Raw genomic sequence first — 14,583 nt, forward strand, 5'->3', positions numbered from 1 at the left:
CTAGTCCTTCTTCCATTGCACCCCCCGCCCTGAGCTTCCTTTCAGACAGGTAGTGCCAGTGGCCTTTGGGTCCGTCGCCTTCCTCTTCCAACCAAACCAAAACGTTCAAATTATTTCTAGGGTGACTTGGGAGAACAGGTCATAGGGGGATATATAGCATCAGGGGATATATTTTCAAACGAAAAACCTGGGCATATTTACCCCACAAATATTTATTTAGTGCCTATTATGGGTCAGGCACATGAATATACTGCTGGGTGCAGCAGGACAGAATATAGGAGAATAAGACACATTCTGAAGATCTGGAATGCATGTTAGGAATCTAAATAGGCATATAAATTGGAATTACGAAGGAAAATTGCACTTTGTGGAATTCTTTGTGCTAGTTATTATTAATATATGGATGATCTCCGGTCCTAGCCCTCAACGAGTTTAAAATCAAGGAAATCATTAAAGACTGCTTTGTTTCCCCCCAAAGTTGGGTCGCGTTGAATATTTAAAGGGCTTTAAATTCTTCTCTGAACCTCAAGGCTAAGCAATATACACTCCAGCCTCCACGGTCTTCGTGCTGTTCTCAGAACGTGTCGGCCCCTTTCCGATCCCAGGGTTTTCCACGTGGTCGTCTTGCCACCTTGGTGTGGCCCTCTACTCGTCATGCTTCCGCCCTTGGTATGAATGCCCGTCAGAGAGGCCAGTGCTGACCATCTGTCTGAGTTTGCTGTTGGTGCTGTAACAAAGTGTCACAGACTCGGTGGCTTAAACAATGTGATGCGTTCCCCTACTGTTCTGGGTGGTACAAGTCAGAGACGGGTCTCACCGGGTTGACATCAAGGTGTCGGCAGGGGGCGGTCCCTTCTGGAGGCTCCAGGGTAGAATCTGTGAACATTTTCTAGTGGCTGCTTACGTTCCATCTTCAGATCTGGCCTTGTAGCATCCTTAAATCCCACTGAGTCTGCAACAACTCTGGCTTTTCCATCTTTTGAGGCCCTTTCTGATGCCACTGGGCCCACCTGGCTACCTCAGCATGCTCCACACATCTCGAAAAGCTGAACTGATTTATGTCTGCAGAGCTCCCTTTTTTGCCACATCACGTAACATAGTCCTAGGTTTTGGGGATCAGAAGGTGGTCACCTTAAGCACCCGCCTTCTGTCTCCCATGCTGTCCCGAGTAAATACAGCACTGCTCCAGGATTCTTTATCTCAGCTCTTCCTTCCTTCACCTCGTGGTACTCCCTGCAACCTTCCATAGCTTCCATTTTATTTTTTGGTTCGCTCGGTTTTGGTATGCTTCTCCAACTAGAATGTAAGCTCCCCGAAGGCAGGCCATGCCCAGAATTTCCTTCCATCTCTGTCACCTCAGCCAAAACTTTCTCAGCTGTATCAGTCAGACCGTCTTGCTTGTGAGAGAAACTTCATCATTCAATTGGTTGAAGCAAAACAAAGGGTGTTTATTGCTTCACAGAAGCAAAATTCTATCCAGGGATAGAACTGGTTCAGGTTCTACTGGACCTGGCTGTTCAGATGATATCAAGAATCTGTCTTTTCCCCTTCGTAGCTTAGCTTTTCTAAACCATGTCAACTCAGGAACTCTCTCCCTTGCCAGTGGCAAAGCCAGCTGCTCCTGTAGGATATGAAATCGCAGTTGTCAAAACCTAGGGTTGACCAGTTGATCGACTTTGGTCTAGTCGGGGGTCATCCTTCAATTGGCGTGTGGGAGCGAATGGACAAGTGTAGGTCATCTGCCACCACAAGCTTCCCAAACACACAGATGGAGCCCAGGGCAAGGGCTGTTTCCCAAAGGAATCGGGTTGCTGGGGAGGGGGAGGAGTCAGTGACTGCTGGTCAGGCACATGTGGAGGACATGGAATGACTGCCCTTCCAAGTCTTGCTTTCCCGTCCTACCCCCTTGGAGACTATCTGGTTACTCTGATTTCTTGTACCTTTCTACACATTTATATCATTATACAAACTAGCACATGATTCTATGACAGTGGTCCCTTTTCAATATGCAATTAAGCCCTTTGCAAAGCACCTTTGTGTCTCACAGGGAAGAGATTGGAGGCCAGCCCGCTTTGGGCCAAGTCTCCATGTTATCAAACCTTCACCACCACCATCCTAGGAGGGGTTGACATACTCCTCCCCATTTCATTTCCTAAGTGCTTACTGAGGACTGGGCATCACACAGGCCCTTAGAATATCACCTCCCTCCTGCTCAAAACAACCCTAAAGGTGACTCAGGGTCTCCCACTGGTAAGTGGCAGACTGGGGGTCAAACCATAAACCCAAAGCAGAAGCTTCTAAAAAAGAAGCCAAAAATGTGTTGGCTAAGGCTGGGGACATCGAATCAAGTATTACTGCCCTCGGGGGATCCCAGTCCTTTTTCTCTCTAATTCTCAGGAGCTAGAGGTTTTTATTGCTATTTTTGTAAAAAGCACCATTAGTAATCATTTTAGCAGATTTTTTTTTTTTTAATACAAACAGTGAGCTTTTCTTTTTCATTTGCTTTAGCTTAGTCCTTTCCATTATTCATTGGGCTTCTTGAACCATCCTGTGTGTACCCATACTTATTCTTATTCACCCTGAACAGGTGTGTGACACCTTGGAGAAGATGAAGCCAGGGAGAAAATCAATCAGACAGGAATTATGTTGAAAGATGACTGAATAAATTACCACCTCCCAGGAGTTGTGTGAAAAACAGCTATTTCTTTTGGACGTCCAACTACCTTTTTCCTCTCTAATTCACGTGTATCCCTTATACAAAGGCCCACAGTGACAGGGCATCAGTTTCCGGACTGTGTGGGGCCTTCTGAGAATGTGGTGTCCTTGTCATCAGGAAGCACTGACGGGTGGCTGTCCCCCTTCATCTACAGCCAGCCAGTCTCCTGCACTCACTGCTTTGGAGAAGGGTTCTTATCACATTCCTTCTTGTGGACAGCCCTGGGGTAAACAGTCATTGGTCATTAGATAGATGATCTGCTAATGAGGAATTGCCTGTACAAATGGACAGTGGCCAGACCACGTCTGATCCTGAAACTCTGACCCACAAGTTCTACATCGGCCAGCCCCGGAAGCCAATCCACACCTCCGTAGCAATCAACCCACAGCAGACAGGACTTGGTCAGTGACACCAGCTTCCCTGAATTTTGTCTCCACTTCCAAATCGGGAACAGCCAGAAAAAGCCAAATACGCTCCTGAAACCAATCATATAGGATGCTGGCTTCTGGAGAGCCTGCCTCCATGATCAGGGCATGCCTGAAACCTTCTCTTTTTTCACTAGAAAGCTTTCCCTCACCCTGCCTCCTGTTGAGTCCCTGCCAAGCACAAGTGATAGTGGCTGACTCCCCTGGTACACCCAGCTCTGAGTGGACGGCCTCCCTCTAGTCTCATCTGGGTGGCCATTGTTTATTTCTACAGAACTTTGCACTAGGTTCATTGTTTCCCCACACAGCCCTTCCCCTTGTATCAACACACACCGCAACCTTGATCTTTCCCACCCTGTGTCTCTTCCTCTCCATTTGCCCTGCTCTTATGGTTCTGCCCACTTTTGACCTTGGTTAAAATAATTGGATTCTGTTGTTGCATTATTATTTTAGGTGTTCAATGTCTAGGATGTGCAAGGTAGGTTCACTCATCATCTCAGTCCTTAGGGGTACCTCACAAATGTGTTCCCAGAGCCCATGTTACAGAGTCTGGATAATGGACAGTCAGAGCAATTAAGTGACCTTGGTTGCCCACAGTGATAGGCTACAGCAACAGTGAATGATCCAAATTATGTCTGCTTGCATCTGACGCCCTGGCCACCATTTTGATCTATTTCTCCTATCTAACTGTAAGGGCAGGTTCTGGGTCATTTAACTGTGTGCCCCTCGTAGCAGCTAGAGGCTGATAGGACGGGCTTAAATGTCTCAGGAAGAAGGGAAGACCCATGAGGAAGAAGGAAAAAAAGAAATAATATGCCCAGATTAAGAAAACAAAAAGAGGGCCCCTGGGCAGCCCAGTCGGTGAAGCATCCAACTCTTGGTTTCAGCTCAGGTCCTGATCTCATGGTTTGTGAGATACAGCCCCACGTCAGGCTCTGCACTGACAGCATGGAGCATGCTTGGGATTCTCTCTCCCTTATTCTCTGCCCCTCCCTCATTTTCTTTCTCAAAATAAATACATAAACTTAAAAAAAGAGAGAGCTTGCCTAAGTTGCATAAAAGATCTCATTTTTCCTTTCAAAAGATTAGTACGTATAGTGACCATAACGCTTTTCTACTTCGTCAGGCTTTACTTTGAAGATGAAAAGGTATGGGTATCTGCTTAGCGCTCCTGTTGTCATTTAGAAGAGTGCACTCCTATCTGTAAATATACACATAATTTCTCCCTTTAAATTCCATAAGCTGGAGACGCCGCCTTCGTTACAAATGAACATAGATCCAATTTTTATCTCCTGTGTGAATTTGGGGTTCCAGTGCCCTATCAGTGCTCTCCACCATGATGGCAGCTTGTCCATCCATTCGCCAGTGACTCAGCCCACATCTCAAGGCTCGGAGGTATGAATCCAGGACAGCCACGTTCAAATGCATTTTTCATGTATAGGTTGTTCACTCTGGTCTTTGAGATTGTGCAATTAGCATATGTTGTCATAGTGATGTATTTATTATAATGGAGGTGTTCTCAGGAAACCAGATTTAATAGTTTTAAATCAGAAGCTAACATGGACTTTTAGGAATCCCATTCACAGTAAATTTTATGCCTGGTGAAAGGTTATGGAATGGGTTTCCATGCCACATCTCCCCCATCTCACAAATCTCCTGGCATACAAACGTTCCACTCTGGGTTTTTGCAAGCTAGCTGCCCGATGCAGACAGAAAACTCCAGAGTTTATGCACCTACACAGCACACCTTCCAATGAAAAAGGAGTGAGAGGAAAGTGACTTGGCTGTTGGGTATGTATCCTAAGCCTTTATCGCAACATGAATCTCCTTAACAGATTGTCTCCTAAGCTTTGGACTGACAGGAATTTGGCTTTTCTTGTGTTCATTTGATAGCCCTTTGACTATTGAAGCCATTACATATCTGCTCAGTTGGTGCGCTCATGAAGAAGTTGGGACCCTCCCCACCCCACCCAAGGTCCAGGGACGTGGTGTCCCTTGGTTGGTACCAGGAGCCCATAAAAGTTTCTTATATTGTAAGAACCAAAGTAGCACCATTATACCCTCCTTACACTGCCCTGTGTCATGTGTGTGTACCCGCACTTGCTGAAACACGAAAGGCAGATGAGAGAGAGCCCCAAGGTGCTAGAAAGCTGTGGTTCCTTCATGTCTGTGCAAAAGTTATAAGGATTGGATTAGACGCTTAAGTATCTGTGGATGTCAGGTTGAATACAAGCAGCTATTCGGTGTATCTCTGATAGAAGAACATGTCCCCTGGAGGTGGGCAGTCACGCAGGTCCCTGGAAATGTGCGAAGATTGTTAAAATGGCATCAGAGATGGGCTGGAGTGATGCCAGGGTCTATGTTTGATGCTTACCCTAGGTCTAGGGTGAAACTCTTGTCTTTCCCTGTTACCTGCTTAGTGGTTCCTTCTACTCCCAGAGAACCTTGGTGCCTATACCTCCAGGGACCCAGCTCCCCCTTCCAGGCCGTGTCCTCTGTCTCCTGTTCTGTCACCATTGCGGGTGCTAAGCATCAGTGCTTGGCTAAGGAGTGTCATTGCAGCTCCCCTAAACCAGGAAGCAGAAGAGCAAATGCTTTAGAATCAGACACAGCTGGGTATGAATCTGGGTTCTACCAAAGTGAATGGTTGGACTCCTAATGAGCTTTCCTCTTCCCCAGCCTTAGTTTTATCATCTCTAGAGTGGGGAGTATTGTTAGCGGTTTCCTGCAGGACTCAGATATCGTGTAGGTAAAATGGCTGGCAGAGTGCCATAGACATGGTCACTGTTATTGATTGTGTCATCACAGTGATTATTTTCCACCCAGATCAGGTACAGAATGAACGTATTATTGGCATTCCTGAGACTATTTTCAAGGAATATCTCCAAGTCCTCATGACAAGCCAGATGTCCGGAAGGCAGCTTGAGAGCAAGGCTCGGGGTTACTTAAAACAGGTTTGGAAGGTGTGTCCCATGAGTGCCAAATGTGATCTTGGACACTACAAAGGGCTTTGAAGAAAGCCACAATAAATCACACAGACCCCTCAGCTCACTCTGCTCCCTAGTGATCCCGGCACAGCCATGTCTCAACCTGTTGGGGGTGTTCCTGTGTGTTACCTAGACAGCTACTACCATAAGAGCTCCCAGCCCAGCCTCCCCGTTGCTCCAGGACTCGCGGTTTATCACACTCAAGAGCTGCGTGCTGGGGGAGTGATGCCGAATTTCTTTTCAGATTCTGATTTCTCTGTAGTTAAAAAAAAAAAAGTGGATATTTCTTTTATATGTGTATATATTTTTATTAGACTGTGAGTTTCTTAACCTTTCCTAACTGATGATCCAAGTAAATATTTGACTGGACCCAGACATAGAACCTGATTTGACTCCCCTCCCCGACCCCATCCAGAGTCACTTGTTATTCTGAAAACCCAGTGTTTGTGTTTTTAATTTGGTAGTGGATAATATGCGTGGTAGAAAAAGGAGAAGGCAGAAGAAAATTAAAATGTTCTGTTAATTCCAGTGCCCTGAGATAATTGCTCTTAATATTTTTTGTATGTTCTCTTCTCTCTTCTGAATGATGGCATTTATTTTTTTTAAAGTTGAGCATATATATATATATATATATATATATATATATATATATGCATACATACATATATATATGTATGTGTGTGTGTATGTATGTGTGTGTGTATATATGTGTGTGTGTGTGTGTGTGTGTATACACACACACACACACACACACATATATATCATCTTTTTTCTCTTTAATAAGAATTTGTCATGTCACTAAACATTGCCTGGAAAAAATACTTTAATGATTTCCTAAGATTGTACCGTATGAACTCCTGTTGTTGGATAGTTAGGGTATTTTATAGCTTGAGCCCTGTATTAAAAAAAAGAACTCGGGCTTATTTTATCATGTCTTTTGCCTCATATGTTTGGTAAAAGAAGTGCACCAGTTATGATGGGTGGCTCCCCAATCTCCTTTCACTTCCCGAAACTAAGCCTATCCAGGTAACCTGTACGTCTTGCCAGTAATTGGTTTAGAAATAGACATGTGACCTGGTCCTGACCAATGAAAATGGAGGGCCCTTCTGGGACTGGATTCCTGAGTCAAGAGTGGCACCCAAGGAGGGTACAGACTTTATGCTGCCTCTGGGCATACTCCGCCGTTCTGTTCTCAAGGGGCCTTCCAGCCTGAGATGAAGCAGACGCTGAAGGGGTCACGGGAGGAAACCTGTGCCTTTTATGGAGCTGTGGAGTCCACTGTGCCTGTGGCCTGTTTCCTTCTAGACTTCCAGCGGTCACCGAATAAGGCGTTTTGAGTTGGGTTTGGATCACTTAAGTCACCATCTTTGCTACTTAGAGCAAACTGCCCCTCCTCATCCTCAGGTAGAGAGGTACTCTCAGAGGGCCAGAGCGGTGACACGGGATCGAGCCGAGAATTTAGATTCAGAAAATGTGAGTTCAAACTGGCTTCATCCCGTCACCTGGATATGCGATCTGTGGTCTCAGTCCCTCCGGTTTTCAGGATCCCTCTTGGTAAACAGAGTGAATATACTGAGGATTGTGGGCTGTAACTCCCTTTGCAAGAATATAATGGTTATATTTTTTTATATTATGATGCTTGCCCTTATGGTTGGTTCACACCAGTGGTACCTATCAAGTATCTATTATGTTCCCGGCTCTATTTCAAATGTCAGCAATACAGCAGTGAATAAATAGATAACCTTTCCCCTCACGAATTTTAGAGTGTAATGAAGGTGGCAGCAAATAAGCAGGTAAAACAATAAACTGAGCACTTTAGGAAAAGAGACCCAAGTTCTTTTCAGATTCTGATTTCTCCATGATCTAAACAGGATTGTTAGGAGAACAGTTAATACTTTTGCCTTTCCATTCGTCCGTCTGTCCATCTATCCATTCATCCATCCCTCTTTCTATATAGATATGTGTGTATATATGGTATAAATACATGTTTTACTTAGTTATTGCCCGGGAATTTCTTAACCTTTCTTAACCCATGTCCTAAATAAATTGACAGGACATTCTGAAACAATTTACCTGTCTTGACTATTGGAAATAGACTGATGTTTCTTCAATTATGTTCCAGAGACCCCTGGATGTTGCAGTTGTATTTCCTGCTGTGTGGGCCAGGGTGTGTGTGTCGGGGTGGGGGGGGGGGACGGGTAGTGAGTGGATGGTCATGTGCATACATGTGTATTTTGATAATCCAGAAAGATTAAGTATCTGTGGATCATCTGGGTCATCATGTTAAAAGCCAGCACCACCGCATCATATGTCTGTGTGTTTGGAGTTGGGGGGTCCTCTGGCCTCACTCTCCTGCTTTCCCCCCAGTCTTCTGCAGCCTTCCCTCCAGGCTACACAGTGGTCCTTATCAACCTTGTTTTACAAACGAGGAAACGGAGACCGGAGGGAGCTTTGCAGTGCACCTTGGCCACACATCCCTCTGGTCACAGGCCTGAGAGCTACACCCGGTCTGTCTCCCTTCCTGCTCCCTCCTCTGCCTCTCCTCTCTGTAGGCAACACTGGGACACAGGCATCAAATTGGATTTGATTATTGAGGATAAAACAGCTTATAAAACGCTACAGAGCAATGCCTTTTGTTTCTGAGAACTTGATATAATAAAGTTGGCTTGATCTCCTCAGCCTGTATCTTGGGGGAACAAGTAAATTAAACAAGTAATTATATCCATAATGTTTTTAGAAGTTAGAAGATTTAAATATATGAATCTCATCTGAGCGTGCAGCCTTTTGTCTGTGGTGTTTCCTGCCAAAAGATCTCTTGACAGGAAATAAACATTAAAATAATCTTTAATCCCTTGTCTGGTCTATTACCATTAACAATTGATGCACTTTAATTTTGTGGGATTTTAACTACAAAATGGAACGGCTAAGTAGTGATAATTGGGTTTGGAATTATACGGTCATTTATATCAACAGATGCAAGAGGCTGGGAGGGAGGGTGATTAATTATTTACTATTTCCTGGCTGTGGTTCCTATTATAGAATTTTCTGATATGTTCTGCTGTGAACAATTATCACCAAATGAAAGTAAACAAATCTGTGATCTGAAGCCTTATTTAGAAGTTAGGCTTTATTTAGGTGATATGAGCTTGATTTTCCTGGACCCTGCGGGCTGGGAGTGTTCCTTATCTCAGGGGCCCACTGGCCCAGTATTTGAATATGGTTATCTCTGTGCATCTTAAACTCTAAAATGCACAGCCCTGGGGAAATGCCTTGGTTGCTGGGGGGTGGGGGGGGGGAGAAACAAACAAACAAAAAAAACCCAACAACATTGAGTCAGATCTTGGTTTGATACCAAAGGCATATTTGAGAGGGGGCTTGCGGTTTATTCTTCCCTCTGTTTGGTTTGCTTCATTACAGAGTGGGGTGGGAGGGAAATGAAATTATTATGTCAACTTGAGAATAAAAGTTGTGCTCTGCCGTTTCTCTTAACGCAAATGTGTGTGTGCGTGTGCGTGTGCGTGCGCACGCGTGTGCGTTAAAGGCAGACCACCTCTCTGTGCCTCAGTGTCCCCCATCATGGTTCAGTGGCAGACCAACACTATCTGATCAGGCCCTGTGGGATGCACAGCCACTGCTCCAAAATGCATTTCTATTCTCCATTCTCTCTTGGTGACGTATCCACAGAGTGCATCCCCCTGAATCTTCCTAGCTCTTCCTACACATGATTCCTTGCAGAGCCAAGAGCTCAGCTCCTCACATGGATTTCTCTGACTCGTGAAGATTGGTGGGTGCCAGATAGGATGTGTTTCATGGAAAGCAGGAGGACACTAGGGGAAAGGATGCGGACACAAGCCATTTCAAGAGTCCCTCTGACCCATCATGGCTCCAGAGTCCATCCAGACTGGAGCAGCAGGAAACTGGAGCATATGTTTGATGAGCAAGTTTTCCCTCTCAGTTCATGTACTCATTTAATTTTGGAACGAATGCAGCCCTCTCCTAGTGCTCTCCAGCTAAAGGAGTGGTCCTGCCATTCATCCAATTGCACAGTCCAAAAACCAGGAGCCATCTTGGCACCTTCCTCACCCCCACCCTCACGGGTCCTGTCATCACTTGTCATGTCCATTTTACCGCCTCGAGTCTGTCGGCGCTCATCATCTCCACCGTCACTACTCTAGTCCTGGTTGTCATCATCTCTTACCTGGGTCATTGCAACAGTTTCTCTCTCATCTCCACACCCCCAGGTCTCTTGGGTCCACAGATTGGAAGGAGATCGTGCTACAGAGGACTTAGGGCTTCTCCCCCAGATTTCTCCCCCAGCTTCTAAAGGATCCCGTGTCAAAGGGCCCTGCAACGTGTCAAGAACAATCATGGACAAGCTTGTTCATGAAGCAGTCCAGGTGGCTTCCGGCCGCTGGGACGCTTGGTGCTGTCACCAGAGCAAGAAAACAGTACGGTAACAGACCGGGGTTTGAGATGTGTCTCTGCTTCAGTTGACGTATGACCCTGGCCAGAGCTAAAGCACAGAGGCTTTCTCAACAGTGCACCTGGCCTCTGCCCTGTGTGCTCAGACCCTGATGACAGATTCCAGGCCCCTCCCGATTTCCCCAGCGTGTGATTCCCAGTGGAGACGAAGGCCGCTTTGCCTTCTGTAGCTTGGGAGGTGAGGCAGAGAGTTGCATGAGCCCCCGCCGTGGGCCACGCTCGACCCTTGGTTTGTTGTTGTTCTTATTTATTACTCTTATGAACTCGGTTTTATCTGGGGTGTGTGTGTGTGTGTGTGTGTTGGTGGTAGTTGCTCTCCTAGGAAGACTTGTGTGGTGCCCGACAAACTGCTTCTGTGCTCGTCTTAGGAAGCCGAACTCGGGGATCAGGTGACTGACTCTTCACGTCACTCCAGAGTTTCTCAGCCTTGCACTATTGACTTTTGGGTCAGATAACTCGTTGTTGTGTGTGTGTGTGTGTGTGTGTGTGTGTGTGTGGCTTCCTATGCATTGTGGCATGTTTAACAGCACCCCAGGCCTCTGCCCGTTAGATGCCAGCAACATGCACCTGTTTCTCAGGTCCTACAAAAAGAAAATTTCTGCAGACATTGCCAAATATCCCTTGGGTGGGGACAAGATCATCCCTGCTGCTGTATACCCTTCTCTGCAATTCTGATGGGTTTTTTTTTCTTCTTCCAAGGGAAAGTATTTTTTAAGTGTTTGTTTGCTTATTTATTTATTGAGAGAGAGTACGTATACACATGTGTAAGTGGGAGAGGGGCAGAGAGAGAGAGAGAGGGAGAGAGAAAATCCCAAGCAGGCTCCACGCTGTCAGCATGGAGCCCGACGTGGGGCTCGATCTTACGAATTGTGAGATCATGACCTGAGCTGAAATCAGGAGTCGGGACACTTAACCGACAGAGCCAGCCAGGTGCCCCGAGAAAGTATCTTTAATACCAAAATAGTGAAAGACAGTATTGGCAAAACCAAAATAATAATAGGAGCTACTACTTGGTATTATTCATCACCTACCAGGCCCTGCTCTAGACACTTGCTGTGTATTCGGTAATTTAGCCCTCCCAAGAATTCCTGAAGGCAATGTAAGCAGTGTCCTGGGCCACCATAACAAGGTACTACAAACTGGGTGGCCTAAAATAGCCAAAATGTATTCTCTCACGGTTACGGGGGGCAGAAGTCTGAGATCGAGCAGTTGGCAGGGTGGGTTCCTTCTGGGGCTCTGGTGAGAATCTGTGCCGTGCCTCTCTCCTTGTGTCTGGTGGGTGCCAGTAATCCCTGGTGTTCCTTGGTGTGTGGTAGTGTGACTGAGTTCTCTGTTTCTGTCTTCACGTGACGATCGTTCCTCTGTCTGTGTGCCCTCTCCTCTTCTTAGAAGGGCACCGGTCATTGGATTGAGGGCCCACCTGAATTCACTGTGAATTTCTTTTATTTTTACTAATTATACCTGCAGAGCCCCGGTTCCAAATATGGTCTCATTCCGAGCTGCCAGGTGCACGTGGATTTTGTGGAAAGAGGATTTAACCCAGTGCAGGCAGGTATCGCTCTTAGGTCCATTTTACAGGTAAAGAAACTGAGGCATAGAGACGTTTTAGTGACTGTTTAACTCACAGTTCAGCAAGCGGGAGAGGCAAGGATTAAACCAAGTCCCTCTGGTTCCACAGACCAAGCTTATAACCACTGCACTGGTGGCTCTCAAAGTGTAGTCCCTGGCCGGCCGCAGCAGCACCTGGGAACTTGTTAGAGATGCACATTCTCTGGCCCCACCCCACACCCCCTGAATCAGAAACCCTGGAAGTCAGACCAGCCATCACATGTTCTTTTCACAAACCCTCCAGAAGGTTCTGAGGTGTCCTGATATTTGAGCAGTCTCATGAAAGTGCGATGTAAGAAGAATAACTCTCAAGACATCATGTTAGCCAACTGTCGAATGTTTTTTGAGTGCACTTGGTTTTTACAAAGCACAGTACTAACCTCTGACTCCAAGAGGCTGGGTCAGGAGTCTTGTTTATTTATCTAAAGGGGCCTCTTCCCCTCGTTCACCAGTGCCAAAAAAATCTTTGAAAAATCACAGTGTTCATGTCTTTGCTTATATAGAGAGTGTCATGTCAGGGGCACCTGAGTGGCTCAGTAGGTTAAGCATCCAAGTTAAGCTAAACTTGTGATCTTGTGGTTGGTGGGTTCGAGCCCCACATCGGGGTCTGTGCTGACATTGTGGAGCCCGCTTGGGATTCTCTCTCCCTCCCTCCCTCCCTCCCTCTCTCCATTTCTCTCTGCCCCTCCCCCACTCTCTCTCTCAAAATAAATGAACTGTAAAAAAAAAAAAAGAGGGGCATCTGGGTGGCTCAGTTGGTTAAGCCTCCAATATCAGCTCATGATCTCACAGCTTGTGGGTTCAAGCTCCACGTCATACTCTGTGCTGACAGCTCAGAGCCTGGATCCTGCTTGAGATTCTGTGTCTGTCTGTCTGTCTGTCTGTCTGTCTGTCTCTCTCTCTCTCTGCCCCTCCCCCCCAAAAAATGAATAAATGCATTTTAAAAAGTGTCATTTCAAAGATAAATTGGGAAAAGTTCTTTTCATTTTTGTAAGTCACTCTTATTTGGACATACAGCCTGGCTCTTCTTAGACGTTTCTTTCAGAAGAGCAAACCACTAGACAACCCGTCCCCCTCTGTCAGCTGCCATCGCGTCCCAGGGGCCCCACCTGCCAGGGACATGCTGTCAGTGTGTGTAATCGAGTCAAGTCATTTCAGGCTTATCGGTACATTGCTAATTGATCTTCATTTCCTATTATTTCACCTCCAAGCCAACACCCCCCTCACCATGGTGACACTGGGGTGGTTTCTGTTCTCCATGCAAGTGCCTGCTTGTTGATCAGTTTTCATTACTCCCTGGTTCAGGAGGCCTCTCCTCATCTGTTTGACGCAAACTCTGCGTCTTTCTTTTTATTTATTATTTTTTTTTAATCACAGTGTCTATAAAATAATGCCATCAGCGGGAGAGAGAGCGCCAATTGTCCTCCAGGGTCAGTGATAGAAGTCCCCTGGCCCCCGCGAGCCCACCTCTCAAGCACTTCTGTGCATGAAAGGCCCCGCGCTGTGGCAGAAACCCATTCCGTTTATTTGAGGAGTTTGGTGAGGGCTTGGGAGAAGCAGAAGGAAACCCGAGACATGGATCGTCTTCCTGGAGGTGGAGGTGGCCACTCCTCACTGCAGGAAGATCCGGCCTTCGTGCCACGATTTCTGGCAGAAGAGGAGCCAGGGCGGGCTTTAGTGATGAACATCCGGAGATCCCTGAGTCTCCATCGGATGATTCACAAAACAAGCCAGGGCTTCCTAGCTTCCTGGAAAAGGTTATCCTGTTGCTTTGTTTTAGTGTGGGTTGTTGTCATTGCTTCTCTATTCACCCACTTGCGGGGAAAGACACCATCAAAGGAGTAGAGGCTCCTGGTGACAGTTTCAAACCTTTCGATAAGATGTAACAGTAAAAATTTTCCTTCCACCTCTCATTCCCAGCCGTCTCTCCAAAAGAAACCACCATGAAAGTTATATTGTGGATTCTTCCAGAAACATCATGTGCATTTACTATCAGATACAAATATGTATGGCTTTCTTAAGAAAAAAAAAATGTGCAACCCGAAGCCATTGAAGACATTTTGTTTATTACCTTGCCCCATTTGTGTAATAGTGTGTTGGAGATTCTTTGGTGCCTGCACGCGTAGCTCGACCTGGCGGTGCGCCCTGACCACAGAATATTCCATCACGTGAGGGTCCGACAATTTATTCATTCCTCTGCTGGCAGGCATTTAGGTCAATTCTGTGTTTTGCTTTTACACATGATTTGGTGACCAAACGTCTCTGCACATGTGTTTTGTCTCCTTGTTCAAGAGTGTCAGAAGGGTGCCTTTCCAGTAGCAGAAGTGCACCTTCCAAATACTTTTTTAGGAATTTCCAAATGATC

At 46.1% G+C, this 14,583-nt stretch overlaps 1 protein-coding gene across 1 annotated transcript in view; it reads left to right on the forward strand.

Annotated features, from left to right (window-relative positions):
• The window catches only part of WWOX (WW domain containing oxidoreductase), a 974,945-nt gene that overhangs the window by 481,702 nt on the left and 478,660 nt on the right, over positions 1–14,583 (forward strand). The gene's annotated exons all lie outside the window — the stretch shown is intronic.

This window comes from Panthera leo, chromosome E2, assembly GCF_018350215.1.
Source record: "Panthera leo isolate Ple1 chromosome E2, P.leo_Ple1_pat1.1, whole genome shotgun sequence".
NCBI classification, from domain to species: domain Eukaryota; kingdom Metazoa; phylum Chordata; class Mammalia; order Carnivora; family Felidae; genus Panthera; species Panthera leo.